At 46.7% G+C, this 19,257-nt stretch overlaps 1 protein-coding gene and 1 long non-coding RNA gene across 4 annotated transcripts in view; both read left to right on the top strand.

Moving 5' to 3' along the window:
- The window catches only part of RHBDL3 (rhomboid like 3), a 79,319-nt gene that overhangs the window by 8,324 nt on the left and 51,738 nt on the right, over nt 1-19,257 (top strand). The window lies entirely within an intron of this gene.
- On the top strand, nt 16,451-18,226 carry LOC128083304 (uncharacterized). The gene is made up of 2 exons (XR_008208027.1): nt 16,451-16,588; nt 18,049-18,226. It is a non-coding gene; the product is annotated as an uncharacterized LOC128083304 (long non-coding RNA).

Here is a 19,257-nt window from a genome sequence, read left to right as displayed (position 1 = left end):
GGCTGTGTGTCCCTGTGGAAGCCCCAAGTGCCTGATAGCTACTGCGTAGCGTGGGTTGAAAGAGAAAGTATTCTCCTGTGGTTTCTTCAGAGCTGTTTCTGCTTTCCTTCTCGTTGGTGGGGCAGAAGGAGACAGTGAAGACCTTTGTTCTGGCTTGCTATCACTGGTCCGTGGGTGTATTTAGGAGATCTTATGCACAATGCTGCTCTGCTGTTGTTCTTTCTTTGCTGCTTGCAGAAGTGTTTCTGTTCAGTACCAGGAAATAAGTGCAACAAAGCCCCCCAGATCCTCACTGTGTTAGGACTGAATAGGAAAAGAGAAAATGGAAATGCTCAGGATTTGTCCTGCACAGAGCCAAAAAATATCTTCCTTGGAGAAGGAAAGGAGAACTCTCAGGTGTTCCTGTGCCACTGTTGTTTCCTGCTTATTTTTCAGACACATTTGGCTCCCCAGCACCTGTGTCTGGGGGGAGGAACCATACATTTGAGGTCACTGGGTTGTCCTGAGCAGCCCCAGGCAGAACTGCTGCTTTTCCCCAATTCCTGCATTTCCATGGCCAAAAATGAGGCGGAGAAAAGAATCCTCCATATGTGCCTTGCCAAACACTCACAGATGCAAGCAAAGATGGCAGCTCCCTCTCTGCAGTACCTTCTCCCTGTCTTTTCATGGTGTTGGGAGCCTTCTTTGGTATCAGATGCGAGTGTGTGTTTGCTGTTTATGTGCAGGGAGGCTGGAGCTCCTATTTCAGTGCATGGAAGGGAAATGGAAGAGTAGTCATATGTGCTGATTGCTAATTTGAATAGACTTTTACTTTAGCTGCAACTCTGGCAGGTCCACCTTTGAATATCAAGCAAGGGCACGTCATGTCGGCTAGTCTTTGTTTTTTTGCAGTGCTGCCCTATGGTTTGGGAGCTCGGATGCCATGCCATATAGTGCCATACCATGCTGTGCCCTAAGCCATATATGCCATGCCATGCCATATATGGCATAGGGCACAGCACGGTACAGCACGCCACGCCGTGCCATATATATGCCACGCCGTGCCATATATATGCCACGCCGTGCCATCTGGTGTTCTTCCATCTGCTAGGCTGAAATGTGAAGCATCTATAAACTGAAGGATTTTTCTAGGGTTGACTCGCTTCTAAACTGCAGCACACTCTGGGTGTCATAAACTTCTGTGGTCTTCTGTAAGTGAACTTACTGTGATGCTGGCATTGTCCTGGCATTGCTAAAATTCTGATGGGTTTTTGTCCCCGCATTACAAGGCAGCAATCTTGCTTCTGTATGGCTGAACTACAGAGCTGAAGGCTGCTGTGCAGTCTCTGCAAAAGTATGCTCTTGGTTCCTTGGGGGTCTTGTTATCATCCAGCCAGAAACTAGTTCTGGTGAGTGCGTGTTTGTATCTGCTTAGCTGTGACCAGCTGCTAATCCATGCATCTGGACTGCAGCACATTTGATGTTGCTCATTCAAGCAACTGGCAGTGAGGAATTAGGTTGCTATAATTGTTGTTCACACCTAAGTTGTGTGGTGTATTTGAATTTGCCGGGGCTCGTAGGAAATGCTGCTACTCCAAACGTGGGTTCGAGACAAGCTGTTTGTGATCTGAGCTGAATGTTTGCTGCAGCCACTTGGAATTCTCTCCTGTCTCTAGAGTTGGACCTAATTTGGAGTCTGATTCTACAAGCATCCTTTGAAGTCATTGAGTCCTTGTGGGATGGGGATCTTGGCTGGTAGCTACCTCAGGCTCAAAGGAAGGAATGGGTAATTTCCCCCTGGACTTGTCTGAATAGTAGATGTCTTTTTTTTTTTTTTTTTTTTTGGGGGGTTGCAAAGACAGAACTCTGATAATTAGCTATGTTTCAATTAGGACTGCAGTGGAATTCTAAGCCTTGTCTGTAAGGCTTTGTTACCAAAGAGAATGCAACCTGTGACTGCTGGTTGTGAGTCCTGAATGCATCAATAAGGTCCTTGTTGCCCATGGGCAAAGCCGAGGAGCTGACGTCTTCCTGGAGAGCAATATCAGCTCTGCAATGCAATTAGCCCTGCAGTGAATTACAGGATGCTGTTTGTCGTGGAACAAGGTTGCTATCTCAGCAGCTCTGTGATGGTAGGAGAGGAGAATGTTTTGTTTAGCTCTAACTGGCATCTGTGTGAAACACGAGGACAGTCTTGTTGCGGCTCTGCTGGGAGATGTAGCCTGGCCTTAAATGTGTTTAGGGTGGAAAGGAATGGCCAAAGATTTATGTGCCCTGTGCAAGTGTGACTCGTGGGCTGGGACCAAAGTTTAAGTCACCTGTTCAGGTGGGGCATGTGGGCTTCTGCATTCAGCACCTCCCAGCAGAACAAGAGAAGACCCTGGCAAAGTGCTGGAGCAGTTGGGAATGCTCAGGCTGGGAGTCTGCAAGTCTCTTGTTTCCAGGGTGATTTTCGTGTGATGGTAAACGGTGCAAAGGAGAGGTCAGCAATCCCCTGTTCTTGCTCTTGACAGTAGTGAGAATGAAATTACTATTACAGCTTTTTATTTTTTTTTTTAGGGGGGGGGGGGGATGAAGTTTGCAAAACTTTTCTTCAGGCTTACTGACAAAAAAGTAGTTTTCTGTTTAGGCATATAAAACGTAAAGGATTCTGGTGGTGGTTTTGAATAAATAATTAACCTGATTTTAAAAGAAGGAAAAAAGTAATAATTTTGCTATCTGCAGACCTCCTCTTCCCTGTCTGCTGGCACGAGTGGTGTCCTCACAGCTATGTGAGCATGTCTTGTGATGTGTGGGTCTCTGCTTTGCAGATGGGAATGGGAGCACAGCATGGGGAGGGGGTCGTGAGCTCAGCACCTCTCCTGCAGGTCTTCTGGGTATGAGGAGAGCCCTCTGTACCCTCATGGGGGTTGGTTGCTGCCCCTCTCACATCAGCACTGCTGTTCCTTGTGTTCCTCTATGCCTGGAGCTCAGGAATGACCATAGTGACCAAAAGGCTACAACTCCCTTTCAGGTTTGTGTCACCATCACCTCTGAGACTTCTGCTCTTCCACCTGCTCAGACTTTTGCTTCCCTGAGGCTTTGTATTTTATTCTATTTTAATTTTTTTTGATGCTGAGGATGCTGCATGTTGGATGCAAGAGGCTGAGTTGAGTACAATGGGTTGAGTTGAATGCAGTGGGTTGGATGTAGAGGTTTTCTCCCTCATTTTCCTGCACTTGTACTGAGGAGATGACAGAAGCCCTGGGAGTTCAGCAGCAGGAGTCTGGGAAAGCAGCTCCTCATGCAGGGAAGCTGGCAGTTAGCACATCCACTGACACCCAGAGCAGGATCAGGCAGTGAAGGTTGGACATGTGGCTTCCTAATGCAGAGGAATGCTGTGTGTCCCTGTGGAAGCCCAAGTGCTGATAGCTACTGCGTAGCGTGGGTTGAAAGAGAAAGTATTCTCCTGTGGTTTCTTCAGAGCTGTTTCTGCTTCCTTCTCGTTGGTGGGGCAGAAGGAGACAGTGAAGACCTTTGTTCTGGCTTGCTATCACTGGTCCGTGGGTGTATTTAGGAGATCTTATGCACAATGCTGCTCTGCTGTTGTTCTTCTTTGCTGCTTGCAGAAGTGTTTCTGTTCAGTACCAGGAAATAAGTGCAACAAAGCCCCCAGATCCTCACTGTGTTAGGACTGAATAGGAAAAGAGAAAATGGAAATGCTCAGGATTTGTCCTGCACAGAGCCAAAAAATATCTTCCTTGGAGAAGGAAAGGAGAACTCTCAGGTGTTCCTGTGCCACTGTTGTTTCCTGCTTATTTTTCAGACACATTTGGCTCCCCAGCACCTGTGTCTGGGGGGAGGAACCATACATTTGAGGTCACTGGGTTGTCCTGAGCAGCCCCAGGCAGAACTGCTGCTTTTCCCCAATTCCTGCATTTCCATGGCCAAAAATGAGGCGGAGAAAAGAATCCTCCATATGTGCCTTGCCAAACACTCACAGATGCAAGCAAAGATGGCAGCTCCCTCTCTGCAGTACCTTCTCCCTGTTCTTTTCATGGTGTTGGGAGCCTTCTTTGGTATCAGATGCCGAGTGTGTGTTTTGCTGTTTATGTGCAGGGAGGCTGGAGCTCCTATTTCAGTGCATGGAAGGGAAATGGAAGAGTAGTCATATGTGCTGATTGCTAATTTGAATAGACTTTTACTTTAGCTGCAACTCTGGCAGGTCCACCTTTGAATATCAAGCAAGGGCACGTCATGTCGGCTAGTCTTTGTTTTTTGCAGTGCTGCCCTATGGTTTGGGAGCTCGGATGCCATGCCATATAGTGCCATACCATGCTGTGCCCTAAGCCATATATGCCATGCCATGCCATATATGGCATAGGGCACAGCACGGTACAGCACGGCAAGCCAGTGCCATATATATGCCACGCCGTGCCATCTGGTGTTCCTTCCATCTGCTAGGCTGAAATGTGAAGCATCTATAAACTGAAGGATTTTTCTAGGGTTGACTCGCTTCTAAACTGCAGCACACTCTGGGTGTCATAAACTTCTGTGGTCTTCTGTAAGTGAACTTACTGTGATGCTGGCATTGTCCTGGCATTGCTAAATTCTGATGGGTTTTTGTCCCGCATTACAAGGCAGCAATCTTGCTTCTGTATGGCTGAACTACAGAGCTGAAGGCTGCTGTGCAGTCTCTTGCAAAAGTATGCTCTTGGTTCCTTGGGGTCTTGTTATCATCCAGCCAGAAACTAGTTCTGGTGAGTGCGTGTTTGTATCTGCTTAGCTGTGACCAGCTGCTAATCCATGCATCTGGACTGCAGCACATTTGATGTTGCTCATTTCAAGCAACTGGCAGTGAGGAATTAGGTTGCTATAATTGTTGTTCACACCTAAGTGTGTGGTGTATTTGAATTTGCCGGGGCTCGTAGGAAATGCTGCTACTCCAAACGTGGGGTTCGAGACAAGCTGTTTGTGATCTGAGCTGAATGTTTGCTGCAGCCACTTGGAATTCTCTCCTGTCTCTGGAGTTGGACCTAATTTGGAGTCTGATTCTACAAGCATCCTTTGAAGTCATTGAGTCCTTGTGGGATGGGGATCTTGGCTGGTAGCTACCTCAGGCTCAAAGGAAGGAATGGGTAATTTCCCCCTGGACTTGTCTGAATAGTAGATGTCTTTTTTTTTTTTTTTTTTTTGGGGGGGGTTGCAAAGACAGAACTCTGATAATTAGCTATGTTTCAATTAGGACTGCAGTGGAATTCTAAGCCTTGTCTGTAAGGCTTTGTTACCAAAGAGAATGCAACCTGTGACTGCTGGTTGTGAGTCCTGAATGCATCAGATAAGGTCCTTGTTGCCCATGGGCAAAGCCGAGGAGCTGACGTCTTCCTGGAGAGCAATATCAGCTCTGCAATGCAATTAGCCCTGCAGTGAATTACAGGATGCTGTTTGTCGTGAACAAGGTTGCTATCTCAGCAGCTCTGTGATGGTAGGAGAGGAGAATGTTTTGTTTAGCTCTAACTGGCATCTGTGTGAAACACGAGGACAGTCTTGTTGCGGCTCTGCTGGGAGATGTAGCCTGGCCCTTAAATGTGTTTAGGGTGGAAAGGAATGGCCAAAGATTTATGTGCCCTGTGCAAGTGTGACTCGTGGGCTGGGACCAAAGTTTAAGTCACCTGTTCAGGTGGGGCATGTGGGCTTCTGCATTCAGCACCTCCCAGCAGAACAAGAGAAGACCCTGGGCAAAGTGCTGGAGCAGTTGGGAATGCTCAGGCTGGGAGTCTGCAAGTCTCTTGTTTCCAGGGTGATTTCGTGTGATGGTAAACGGTGCAAAGGAGAGGTCAGCAATCCCTGTTCTTGCTCTTGACAGTAGTGAGAATGAAATTACTATTACAGCTTTTTATTTTTTTTTTTTAGGGGGGGGGGGGGGATGAAGTTTGCAAAACTTTTCTTCAGGCTTACTGACAAAAAAGTAGTTTTCTGTTTAGGCATATAAAACGTAAAGGATTCTGGTGGTGGTTTTGAATAAATAATTAACCTGATTTTAAAAGAAGGAAAAAAGTAATAATTTTGCTATCTGCAGACCTCCTCTTCCCTGTCTGCTGGGCACGAGTGGTGTCCTCACAGCTATGTGAGCATGTCTTGTGATGTGTGGGTCTCTGCTTTGCAGATGGGAATGGGAGCACAGCATGGGGGAGGGGGTCGTGAGCTCAGCACCTCTCCTGCAGGGTCTTCTGGGTATGAGGAGAGCCCTCTGTACCCTCATGGGGGTTGGTTGCTGCCCCTCTCACATCAGCACTGCTGTTCCTTGTGTTCCTCTATGCCTGGAGCTCAGGAATGACCATAGTGACCAAAAGGCTACAACTCCCTTTCAGGTTTGTGTCACCATCACCTCTGAGACTTCTGCTCTTCCACCTGCTCAGACTTTGCTTCCCTGAGGCTTTGTATTTTATTCTATTTTAATTTTTTTTGATGCTGAGGATGCTGCATGTTGGATGCAAGAGGCTGAGTTGAGTACAATGGGTTGAGTTGAATGCAGTGGGTTGGATGTAGAGGTTTTCTCCTCATTTTCCTGCACTTGTACTGAGGAGATGACAGAAGCCTGGGAGTTCAGCAGCAGGAGTCTGGGGAAAGCAGCTCCTCATGCAGGGAAGCTGGCAGTTAGCACATCCACTGACACCCAGAGCAGGATCAGGCAGTGAAGGTTGGACATGTGGCTTCCTAATGCAGAGGAATGGCTGTGTGTCCCTGTGGAAGCCCCAAGTGCCTGATAGCTACTGCGTAGCGTGGGTTGAAAGAGAAAGTATTCTCCTGTGGTTTCTTCAGAGCTGTTTCTGCTTTCCTTCTCGTTGGTGGGGCAGAAGGAGACAGTGAAGACCTTTGTTCTGGCTTGCTATCACTGGTCCGTGGGTGTATTTAGGAGATCTTATGCACAATGCTGCTCTGCTGTTGTTCTTTCTTTGCTGCTTGCAGAAGTGTTTCTGTTCAGTACCAGGAAATAAGTGCAACAAAGCCCCCCAGATCCTCACTGTGTTAGGACTGAATAGGAAAAGAGAAAATGGAAATGCTCAGGATTTGTCCTGCACAGAGCCAAAAAATATCTTCCTTGGAGAAGGAAAGGAGAACTCTCAGGTGTTCCTGTGCCACTGTTGTTTCCTGCTTATTTTTCAGACACATTTGGCTCCCCAGCACCTGTGTCTGGGGGAGGAACCATACATTTGAGGTCACTGGGTTGTCCTGAGCAGCCCAGGCAGAACTGCTGCTTTTCCCCAATTCCTGCATTTCCATGGCCAAAAATGAGGCGGAGAAAAGAATCCTCCATATGTGCCTTGCCAAACACTCACAGATGCAAGCAAAGATGGCAGCTCCCTCTCTGCAGTACCTTCTCCCTGTTCTTTTCATGGTGTTGGGAGCCTTCTTTGGTATCAGATGCCGAGTGTGTGTTTGCTGTTTATGTGCAGGGAGGCTGGAGCTCCTATTTCAGTGCATGGAAGGGAAATGGAAGAGTAGTCATATGTGCTGATTGCTAATTTGAATAGACTTTTACTTTAGCTGCAACTCTGGCAGGTCCACCTTTGAATATCAAGCAAGGGCACGTCATGTCGGCTAGTCTTTGTTTTTTTGCAGTGCTGCCCTATGGTTAGGGAGCTCGGATGCCATGCCATATAGTGCCATACCATGCTGTGCCCTAAGCCATATATGCCATGCCATATATGGCATAGGGCACAGCACGGTACAGCACGGCAAGCCAGTGCCATATATATGCCACGCCGTGCCATATATATGCCACGCCGTGCCATATATATGCCACGCCGTGCCATATATATGCCACGCCGTGCCATATATATGCCACGCCGTGCCATCTGGTGTTCCTTCCATCTGCTAGGCTGAAATGTGAAGCATCTATAAACTGAAGGATTTTTCTAGGGTTGACTCGCTTCTAAACTGCAGCACACTCTGGGTGTCATAAACTTCTGTGGTCTTCTGTAAGTGAACTTACTGTGATGCTGGCATTGTCCTGGCATTGCTAAAATTCTGATGGGTTTTTGTCCCCGCATTACAAGGCAGCAATCTTGCTTCTGTATGGCTGAACTACAGAGCTGAAGGCTGCTGTGCAGTCTCTGCAAAAGTATGCTCTTGGTTCCTTGGGGGTCTTGTTATCATCCAGCCAGAAACTAGTTCTGGTGAGTGCGTGTTTGTATCTGCTTAGCTGTGACCAGCTGCTAATCCATGCATCTGGACTGCAGCACATTTGATGTTGCTCATTCAAGCAACTGGCAGTGAGGAATTAGGTTGCTATAATTGTTGTTCACACCTAAGTTGTGTGGTGTATTTGAATTTGCCGGGGCTCGTAGGAAATGCTGCTACTCCAAACGTGGGTTCGAGACAAGCTGTTTGTGATCTGAGCTGAATGTTTGCTGCAGCCACTTGGAATTCTCTCCTGTCTCTAGAGTTGGACCTAATTTGGAGTCTGATTCTACAAGCATCCTTTGAAGTCATTGAGTCCTTGTGGGATGGGGATCTTGGCTGGTAGCTACCTCAGGCTCAAAGGAAGGAATGGGTAATTTCCCCCTGGACTTGTCTGAATAGTAGATGTCTTTTTTTTTTGTTTTTTTTTGGGGGGGGTTGCAAAGACAGAACTCTGATAATTAGCTATGTTTCAATTAGGACTGCAGTGGAATTCTAAGCCTTGTCTGTAAGGCTTTGTTACCAAAGAGAATGCAACCTGTGACTGCTGGTTGTGAGTCCTGAATGCATCAATAAGGTCCTTGTTGCCCATGGGCAAAGCCGAGGAGCTGACGTCTTCCTGGAGAGCAATATCAGCTCTGCAATGCAATTAGCCCTGCAGTGAATTACAGGATGCTGTTTGTCGTGGAACAAGGTTGCTATCTCAGCAGCTCTGTGATGGTAGGAGAGGAGAATGTTTTGTTTAGCTCTAACTGGCATCTGTGTGAAACACGAGGACAGTCTTGTTGCGGCTCTGCTGGGAGATGTAGCCTGGCCTTAAATGTGTTTAGGGTGGAAAGGAATGGCCAAAGATTTATGTGCCCTGTGCAAGTGTGACTCGTGGGCTGGGACCAAAGTTTAAGTCACCTGTTCAGGTGGGGCATGTGGGCTTCTGCATTCAGCACCTCCCAGCAGAACAAGAGAAGACCCTGGGCAAAGTGCTGGAGCAGTTGGGAATGCTCAGGCTGGGAGTCTGCAAGTCTCTTGTTTCCAGGGTGATTTCGTGTGATGGTAAACGGTGCAAAGGAGAGGTCAGCAATCCCCTGTTCTTGCTCTTGACAGTAGTGAGAATGAAATTACTATTACAGCTTTTTATTTTTTTTTTTTAGGGGGGGGGGGGGATGAAGTTTGCAAAACTTTTCTTCAGGCTTACTGACAAAAAAGTAGTTTTCTGTTTAGGCATATAAAACGTAAAGGATTCTGGTGGTGGTTTTGAATAAATAATTAACCTGATTTTAAAAGAAGGAAAAAAGTAATAATTTTGCTATCTGCAGACCTCCTCTTCCCTGTCTGCTGGGCACGAGTGGTGTCCTCACAGCTATGTGAGCATGTCTTGTGATGTGTGGGTCTCTGCTTTGCAGATGGGAATGGGAGCACAGCATGGGGGAGGGGGTCGTGAGCTCAGCACCTCTCCTGCAGGGTCTTCTGGGTATGAGGAGAGCCCTCTGTACCCTCATGGGGGTTGGTTGCTGCCCCTCTCACATCAGCACTGCTGTTCCTTGTGTTCCTCTATGCCTGGAGCTCAGGAATGACCATAGTGACCAAAAGGCTACAACTCCCTTTCAGGTTTGTGTCACCATCACCTCTGAGACTTCTGCTCTTCCACCTGCTCAGACTTTTGCTTCCCTGAGGCTTTGTATTTTATTCTATTTTAATTTTTTTTGATGCTGAGGATGCTGCATGTTGGATGCAAGAGGCTGAGTTGAGTACAATGGGTTGAGTTGAATGCAGTGGGTTGGATGTAGAGGTTTTCTCCCTCATTTTCCTGCACTTGTACTGAGGAGATGACAGAAGCCCTGGGAGTTCAGCAGCAGGAGTCTGGGGAAAGCAGCTCCTCATGCAGGGAAGCTGGCAGTTAGCACATCCACTGACACCCAGAGCAGGATCAGGCAGTGAAGGTTGGACATGTGGCTTCCTAATGCAGAGGAATGGCTGTGTGTCCCTGTGGAAGCCCCAAGTGCCTGATAGCTACTGCGTAGCGTGGGTTGAAAGAGAAAGTATTCTCCTGTGGTTTCTTCAGAGCTGTTTCTGCTTTCCTTCTCGTTGGTGGGGCAGAAGGAGACAGTGAAGACCTTTGTTCTGGCTTGCTATCACTGGTCCGTGGGTGTATTTAGGAGATCTTATGCACAATGCTGCTCTGCTGTTGTTCTTTCTTTGCTGCTTGCAGAAGTGTTTCTGTTCAGTACCAGGAAATAAGTGCAACAAAGCCCCCCAGATCCTCACTGTGTTAGGACTGAATAGGAAAAGAGAAAATGGAAATGCTCAGGATTTGTCCTGCACAGAGCCAAAAAATATCTTCCTTGGAGAAGGAAAGGAGAACTCTCAGGTGTTCCTGTGCCACTGTTGTTTCCTGCTTATTTTTCAGACACATTTGGCTCCCCAGCACCTGTGTCTGGGGGGAGGAACCATACATTTGAGGTCACTGGGTTGTCCTGAGCAGCCCCAGGCAGAACTGCTGCTTTTCCCCAATTCCTGCATTTCCATGGCCAAAAATGAGGCGGAGAAAAGAATCCTCCATATGTGCCTTGCCAAACACTCACAGATGCAAGCAAAGATGGCAGCTCCCTCTCTGCAGTACCTTCTCCCTGTTCTTTTCATGGTGTTGGGAGCCTTCTTTGGTATCAGATGCCGAGTGTGTGTTTGCTGTTTATGTGCAGGGAGGCTGGAGCTCCTATTTCAGTGCATGGAAGGGAAATGGAAGAGTAGTCATATGTGCTGATTGCTAATTTGAATAGACTTTTACTTTAGCTGCAACTCTGGCAGGTCCACCTTTGAATATCAAGCAAGGGCACGTCATGTCGGCTAGTCTTTGTTTTTTTGCAGTGCTGCCCTATGGTTTGGGAGCTCGGATGCCATGCCATATAGTGCCATACCATGCTGTGCCCTAAGCCATATATGCCATGCCATGCCATATATGGCATAGGGCACAGCACGGTACAGCACGCCACGCCGTGCCATATATATGCCACGCCGTGCCATATATATGCCACGCCGTGCCATCTGGTGTTCCTTCCATCTGCTAGGCTGAAATGTGAAGCATCTATAAACTGAAGGATTTTTCTAGGGTTGACTCGCTTCTAAACTGCAGCACACTCTGGGTGTCATAAACTTCTGTGGTCTTCTGTAAGTGAACTTACTGTGATGCTGGCATTGTCCTGGCATTGCTAAAATTCTGATGGGTTTTTGTCCCCGCATTACAAGGCAGCAATCTTGCTTCTGTATGGCTGAACTACAGAGCTGAAGGCTGCTGTGCAGTCTCTGCAAAAGAATGCTCTTGGTTCCTTGGGGGTCTTGTTATCATCCAGCCAGAAACTAGTTCTGGTGAGTGCGTGTTTGTATCTGCTTAGCTGTGACCAGCTGCTAATCCATGCATCTGGACTGCAGCACATTTGATGTTGCTCATTCAAGCAACTGGCAGTGAGGAATTAGGTTGCTATAATTGTTGTTCACACCTAAGTTGTGTGGTGTATTTGAATTTGCCGGGGCTCGTAGGAAATGCTGCTACTCCAAACGTGGGTTCGAGACAAGCTGTTTGTGATCTGAGCTGAATGTTTGCTGCAGCCACTTGGAATTCTCTCCTGTCTCTAGAGTTGGACCTAATTTGGAGTCTGATTCTACAAGCATCCTTTGAAGTCATTGAGTCCTTGTGGGATGGGGATCTTGGCTGGTAGCTACCTCAGGCTCAAAGGAAGGAATGGGTAATTTCCCCCTGGACTTGTCTGAATAGTAGATGTCTTTTTTTTTTTTTTTTTTTTTGGGGGGGTTGCAAAGACAGAACTCTGATAATTAGCTATGTTTCAATTAGGACTGCAGTGGAATTCTAAGCCTTGTCTGTAAGGCTTTGTTACCAAAGAGAATGCAACCTGTGACTGCTGGTTGTGAGTCCTGAATGCATCAATAAGGTCCTTGTTGCCCATGGGCAAAGCCGAGGAGCTGACGTCTTCCTGGAGAGCAATATCAGCTCTGCAATGCAATTAGCCCTGCAGTGAATTACAGGATGCTGTTTGTCGTGGAACAAGGTTGCTATCTCAGCAGCTCTGTGATGGTAGGAGAGGAGAATGTTTTGTTTAGCTCTAACTGGCATCTGTGTGAAACACGAGGACAGTCTTGTTGCGGCTCTGCTGGGAGATGTAGCCTGGCCTTAAATGTGTTTAGGGTGGAAAGGAATGGCCAAAGATTTATGTGCCCTGTGCAAGTGTGACTCGTGGGCTGGGACCAAAGTTTAAGTCACCTGTTCAGGTGGGGCATGTGGGCTTCTGCATTCAGCACCTCCCAGCAGAACAAGAGAAGACCCTGGGCAAAGTGCTGGAGCAGTTGGGAATGCTCAGGCTGGGAGTCTGCAAGTCTCTTGTTTCCAGGGTGATTTCGTGTGATGGTAAACGGTGCAAAGGAGAGGTCAGCAATCCCCTGTTCTTGCTCTTGACAGTAGTGAGAATGAAATTACTATTACAGCTTTTTATTTTTTTTTTTTAGGGGGGGGGGGGATGAAGTTTGCAAAACTTTTCTTCAGGCTTACTGACAAAAAAGTAGTTTTCTGTTTAGGCATATAAAACGTAAAGGATTCTGGTGGTGGTTTTGACCCTCCCCTCTCATCATCTTCAATTAAAAACTCAGAACTTTTGGGTGAATATTGCTGCTCAGCCTTAAAGCCGTGCTTTTCCCTATTTGTTTTGAAGGGGAAGCAAAAGACACTGACTTCTGGAAGAATTTTTCTATTTGTTTTGATCCAGTTCTGTTCTGTCGCACTGGGAGTTGTCAGTGACTGAAGCCACAATCTCCTGCCAGGTTGCATCTTTTTAAGAAGTAAAAACTAAGATTTAGCAAACCGTCAGGTCCAGCTCTGCTTCCTGGGCTTTGATGTTCAAAGAAGCCCTCCCCAGAACAGAATTCAGAGCCTTTGGGGGGGGGTGGGGGGGTGGGGGGTCAAGATTTCACCCAGGAGTTTGAGAGCTGGCAGGCAGGCAGCTTTCCAGTGCTGCAGCCGGAAGGTTACAGTACAGCTGCTGCTTCATGCCATGCTGAAGAGATGCATTTTTTATTATGAGGCCATGGCCCTCGAGCAGCTCTAACTCACTTTTATATGGGAACTTTTATAGGGTTTCATACATTTATTTATTGTGCTCATAAACACCCTCCACCCCCACACAGGCATTAACTCTGCATCTGCTGCCTTCTGCAGAGCCTGCACTGTCACTGAGCACACCACAGTCTGTGTGGAATCCAGGCTCTGAGCAGAGCAAGGCATTGCCTTTCTCTGTTCTCCACGGCCACTTGTATTGCATTCTTCAGTGGCCAAAAACGTTCTCTTTTGCTCATCTTCAGATAATCTCAAAAGTGTGACAATCCCAGTAGCTGGTCCTGGCAGTTTCATACTTCTGTGTGCTACTAAGGTCCCTCGTTAATTCCCTTGCATGCATGTCCTATTTGAATCCAAGCTGGGTGATTGCTCCTGCTTTGCTATGTCCTTTCTAAGGCCTCGGGTGCCCTGCTTTGACTCTGTGTCCCCGGTGTCCCTGCTTTAGAGAAGACTGTAGCTAATCGGTATTATGCAGCCTTTGGCCATACTGGGTAAAAGGGACTATCTGAGATGATGGTGTTCCTTATTAGGACCAAATTGCCTTCCAGAGGTGGCTTTTAGCTGCTTTAGATTCCAAGAGCTCTTGTCTTCTCTGTCTCATCCCCATGGTTGCTGTGACTTCAAGGGTGAATTTATATTATCAGCCCTCATCTTGGAGTTCTCACTTCTTCTCACCCGTACCTTGGCGTGTAGTCATGACAACAAACTTGTTTTAAATAGCCCCACACGCAGCTCTCCCAAAAGACCCTCCTCTCTGGCACAGCACCTTGATTCTATTGCTTGTCAATCCAGGCTGTGTTTTTGTTGCAGCTGCTTTAGGAATCCTGGATTGTGTCCTGAGACTTGCACGTGGGTGTGATGGCAACAGATGAACACAGTTTATGGGGAATGCAGAGAGATGCCAAGTTACCCAGTCTGTGTGGGCAGCTAATGGAAAAGTTGAGCTCAGAATTGAGACTGCATGATTCTGGACCAGGCGTGTGCTTGTCAGGAAAGGTTCAGTTGCTGACACTACCAGCAGTGGGTGCAGCTGAACCTGCTCTGTGACAGCCTCTGAAGCATTAAAATGTTCTTGAAAATACGCTGCCTTTGCAGCCTCCTTAAATCCAGGGCTGGTTCCTGCATGACTGAAATTGCAAAAAGCAATCCATAAAACCAGGCCAGCTGTGATCGTGGTTGGTGGTAACTAAGAAAGGGAATTATGTTGAACTTGATGATCTTTTATTTTAACCATGCCCCTTTTCTCAGGAAAGACTTTAACACAGCTGAACTATTTCCCATGCTATGAAAGAAATTCCAGCTTGTTTACTGGGACGCTGTTGAACTAAACATCCCACTTCCCTTTGAGGAGTTTCCCTGGCTGCTGTTGCAGGCTGAGGGCTGTGGCTGAGGCTGGAAGCTCCCTGTAGGTTTGTGCCTGGTGATTTTACCACTTTCTGTTGCTTTGCTGGTTGGTGTGGCTCACTGGGAGCAGGCAGAGGAGAAACTGCAAGATGGAGAATAGGAAACGATGTCTGTGTGAGCAGCAGCGTGGGTGGGAGTCATGTGCTACCTTCAAGTCGTTACCTGGATTTTGGACTTCTGCTCTCTCTTTAGATTTGAGCCCATCATTGTCTGCATCTGAGCAGCATGGTGCTGCAAAGAGGAGGTTACAGGAACTAGAAATAGGAAATGAGACAAAGTAATAAACTTTGACTCTAATATGGATGGGAGAATCAGAGGTGCTGATGGAAAGACTGTTCGGTATGACAACAGATTAGCACCAGGGTCTGCCTTGTCTCCTTATTGGACATGTCTATGAATGTGACTAGAAGCTTTCTCCCTTTTCCCCCCTCCACCGAGCTGTGCATTGTAAAGGGGAAAGACACTTTACAAGGGTCTCTTGGCAATGCACAGAGGGGGTTCTGCATCTGCCCCACGCCTTGAAGTCTAATCTCATTTACAGTTGTCAGCGTGGGCTGCTGGAGGAGATGAAAGGCAGAGGACAAGGAGGGAGAATAGATTAGTCTCGAGCAGAGGGCGCTGGGGTGCACCTGCCTCTGCCCTGCTACCTTGAGGAGGGGCTGCAATGGCAGCTGGGCATGTGTCATCTGCTGCTCTTTGAGGGGCCAGCCATGGAGCACACGATTAATGGCTCAAGGGGCTGGGCTTTTATGAATGATAAAGCCCTGGGATTTAGGCAGGGGCTCTCAGGCCTTTTTTTTCTGAGCAATGCCATCACTTTACATTTCTCAAGTGGCATTTAGGGTGCAGGGAGCTGCTGTCTGTGACCACAATGCTTGCCTTTCTCCTCCCTCCCCAAACTGCGCTGACCTTTGTCATGCAGCATTAACCCTTTGACTCCTTCATTTTGGGTTATGGGGTTAGGAAAAAAAAAAGATTCCCTTCAAATTCATTGCCTTATGGACAGACTTGAAGGGTAGAATGGGCTGGTAACAGAGGATCTGTTTTTGCTGAAGGAGATTGGTTTGCTGATGCTGTCTGGATTGTCTGCCCCTTGCTGCCTTCTGCTGTTTTGAATGCAGCAGTCCCCAGGAAAGGGGAGATGGGAACTTACCTTCCCTTCAGTCAAGGAGGGAAACTGAGGCACTGAGCAGTGAATACTTCTGCTGAGTAATGCTTTGTATTTTACCCTATCTAGATCAGCCTGTTTCTGTCCCCAGTGTTGTTACGATGGATGGCAATCTCCCAACACTTTGGGGCTTATGCCAAGATCTGGCTTTTAGCCATGATAGCCTGGAGTGATTGCTCAGCATGAGAAAGCTACCTAGAGATCATTAATCTTCCCACTTCTTGCAGGGTGAGCAGCAAAATTTCCCCAAGTTCCTGCTTCGTGTTCCAATACCACTGCACAGTGAACACCAGCCAGGCCCTGAGCTTGGTAGTAATCCCTGCAGCATGAATGGTTTGTGATCAGCCACACCACCTCCCCTTTCCCTGGCTGCTGGGATACTCCTCTCTGCGGTCCCCACCAGCCTGTATGCTGACAGCTGGCTTTGCTTGATAGCCTTGAGCATGAAGCTGGAAGTAAAAGCCATCAGTGTGAGCAGACATCAGCAGTGCAAGAAATGCAGCACAGTGAGGCTTGTGCTGGTAGAATGAGGCACCTCCTGAAATGTTTTAAGGAGTCTTAAGAAACACACTGAAAAGCACATGGAGGCTGAGTCAGTCTTACGCAGCTCGTGAGTTAAGACCCCACATAGATGAGTTGGGTGCCATGCTGTTAGCAGACGAGGAGAGCAGTATTATGCATCAGGTGCACGCCGTCAGCTTTGTAGAAGATTCCATCTTCATGGAGTCATCTCTTGGTCCACGTTTGCTTGAAGACAGGTAACAGCAGCCAAACCGAGGTGACCTTGCCATTGCCTTTTCCCTTTCTTTCCCTCAGCAGTCTACTTGACACGTAGTTTGCAGAGAGTTTGTCAAAAGCAGCTGTAGAACTAATGCTTGTAGGAATTCCTGAATCTGATTCCATAACCCAGCAAGATGTTTTTAACTGAGATCAGTAATCTTTAGCCAACAACTGTTTTGCTGTTAATGCACCAGAGAATTTGTGCCTGTTCTTTAGCTTGTGTTATTACAGCACACGGATTACCTGGATGGCTTATATTGCTTCTGCAAGTGTCTACTAAATACTATCCTGAACTGGTTTTGTGTATTTTGATAGTAAGTGCAGTTCCTGCTTTACTAAACAGCTTCTCAATGACAGCTCTGCAGTTCACACTACATCAACTTCCTTGTGCACTGTGTGTGCTTAGGATCCCTGCACAATCCTGTATGCTCCTTGGACTTTGATATTCCTGCAGTTTTCACTGAGTAACCTGTGATGATAAAAGCAGGCTAAAACAGATAGGCGAGTGAAGCTATTTTCTATCTGAAAAACAAACAAACTACTATTATTTAGGAACTTGTTGTGCTTTGAATTATAGCTTTATGATAACTTAAATGGTAGTTCCTGCTTTATGGTAAGCTGTCATACTTGAGACTACTTTGAGGATGCCTGGCAGTGTTTAACTGAGCATGCTCACAAACTCCGCAGCGTTTGGAGACTTGGGCCATTGGCTGTTTGCTGTCATGCAAAGTGTGGCTTTTTGTGTCATCTTCACACTGCTGTTGGATTTTGCCTTTTTTTGTTGACTCCATTGTCACTGCCTGTTTCACCAGCACAATCTCTTAGCTTTCAGCTTGGTATTGGATGACTGTTTCTGTTGCCATTCTTGTGATTGTTTGGGAAGAAAGGGGTTTACAGACTGCCAGTTTTTTTGGTTCGAGCTTTTGGAAAAATATTACTTGCTACTTGTCAGTAACCTTCTATTGGGGGGAGTAACATAAGTAGATGTTGAACAGGACTGGAAAGTTTTGCAAGGAGAAGCAAAAAGTCTGCAAACTCGAATTTGAGTAAAGTTCTGTTTTGCAGCGATGGACTTTGTTCTCATTATGGATTATGATTTATTTGCTGACTGTTTTTATTTGCTGGGTGTTAGTTGGTGCTCTAAGATGGCTGCCTTCCCCATACTCACTGCTGATTAATGGCCTCCTCCTGTATCCACCCTCAGCTGTGTGAGCCCTGACTTTAGTAAGTTTACTCGTGTGATCATGGCTGCAGATCAAACCCTAAGCTTTAAAAGAGAAACAGAATGACTGCTAAAGTATACGCAGGGCAGAAGTGTAAGCTCCTTGCCTGTGACAAGTGTAGTGATGAATTTCCAAAAGCAGAGTTGCTTAGCACGACTTGGCTGATATTCTTGTCCTGCAAATAATTTGTGGTTTTTTTTTGTGTCAAATTTCAGGCACGTGACACAAGCGGACCTCAAGAGCTCCACGTTTTGGCTCCGAGCAAGTTTTGGTGCTACTGTCTTTGCATTTCTGGGTTTCGCTATGTACAAAGCATTAATAAAGCAGCGGTGATCTGAGAAGAAGCACATCTGGCCCTACCAAATGGAAATAAACTTTTATGTACATTCTGAATGCTTTAAATTCCGCTAGAAATATTTATATATGCAGAGTTACTTTATTAATATTTGTAATTCATGCATAAGATTATTTTAAATTATAGTTCTAACTGCAGTATTGCAAAATGGGGGGGTGGGGGGGAGGGAGGAATCACTTCTAAGCAGCCAGCTCCAGGGGCTTGACGGGTGAGGCCAAAAGGGAACTTGTAAATAACCTGTACATAGGAGAGCAGGACAGCATTGCTTCCCAAGGAGTTGTTCAGAATGCTGTTCTGAGGGCTTTCACCACAGTGACATCCTGCTGTATAGCTGAACTTCGTTTTCCATAGAGTAGGTTCAACTCGAGGATCATACTTCCTGAAGGATTGCTTATTTATTTCACTTTCATTTGAAGTGACTGCATCGTTTTGGACTCCAAACTCAATCAGAAATTGTGAATTTCTTTCTAACAGCCAACCTTCCCCCCTGTAATGTATTTCCAGAACGAGCCCTGGCCTTCGGTTTTGTATGCTGTATGACCAGCGCCATGCTTAGCACTCAAGTATTTCTTTTAAAAGGAAAAACGTAAACTTCAATGACTGCCAGACCAACTTCACATGCTGTGTGCAGCTGTTACTCATTTTCCACTACGCTGTGTTTTATATCCCTTATCAATCAGGTGAGAACATTTGTACATTATAAATGTTAATAACTCGAGAAGTGCTGCTGTTCAGTTTCTCACGGGTGTCAGTTGTACCTGACAACAGCTGTGCATCAGATAGAACCGAAATAGTACACAGTGCCTATCTGCTGTAGTCTCTTAGTTGCATGGTTCACAGTGCATTCTGTACCTGGCTAGAGTTACCTGTAGACACAGCTTTTCTAACAATCGAGTAAATATTAATTCCGCCCTCGTGACAAACTTATTTTTCCATTGCTGGCCTTTTCAACTATTTCAATAAAATAACTGTGTACTGTGTTGGCCTTGATCCTTTTTTTTCCCCTCCGCCCTGAAAAGTGACGCCTATAAAACCTCGCGCTGCGTCCTCGAGGCGTTTGTTCGGAGCG

Source organism: Tympanuchus pallidicinctus, unplaced genomic scaffold (assembly GCF_026119805.1).
Source record: "Tympanuchus pallidicinctus isolate F22 unplaced genomic scaffold, pur_lepc_1.0 scaffold23, whole genome shotgun sequence".
NCBI lineage: Eukaryota > Metazoa > Chordata > Aves > Galliformes > Phasianidae > Tympanuchus > Tympanuchus pallidicinctus.
Note: the sequence above shows the minus strand (reverse complement) of the source record. Positions and strands in the feature narration are given on the sequence as shown.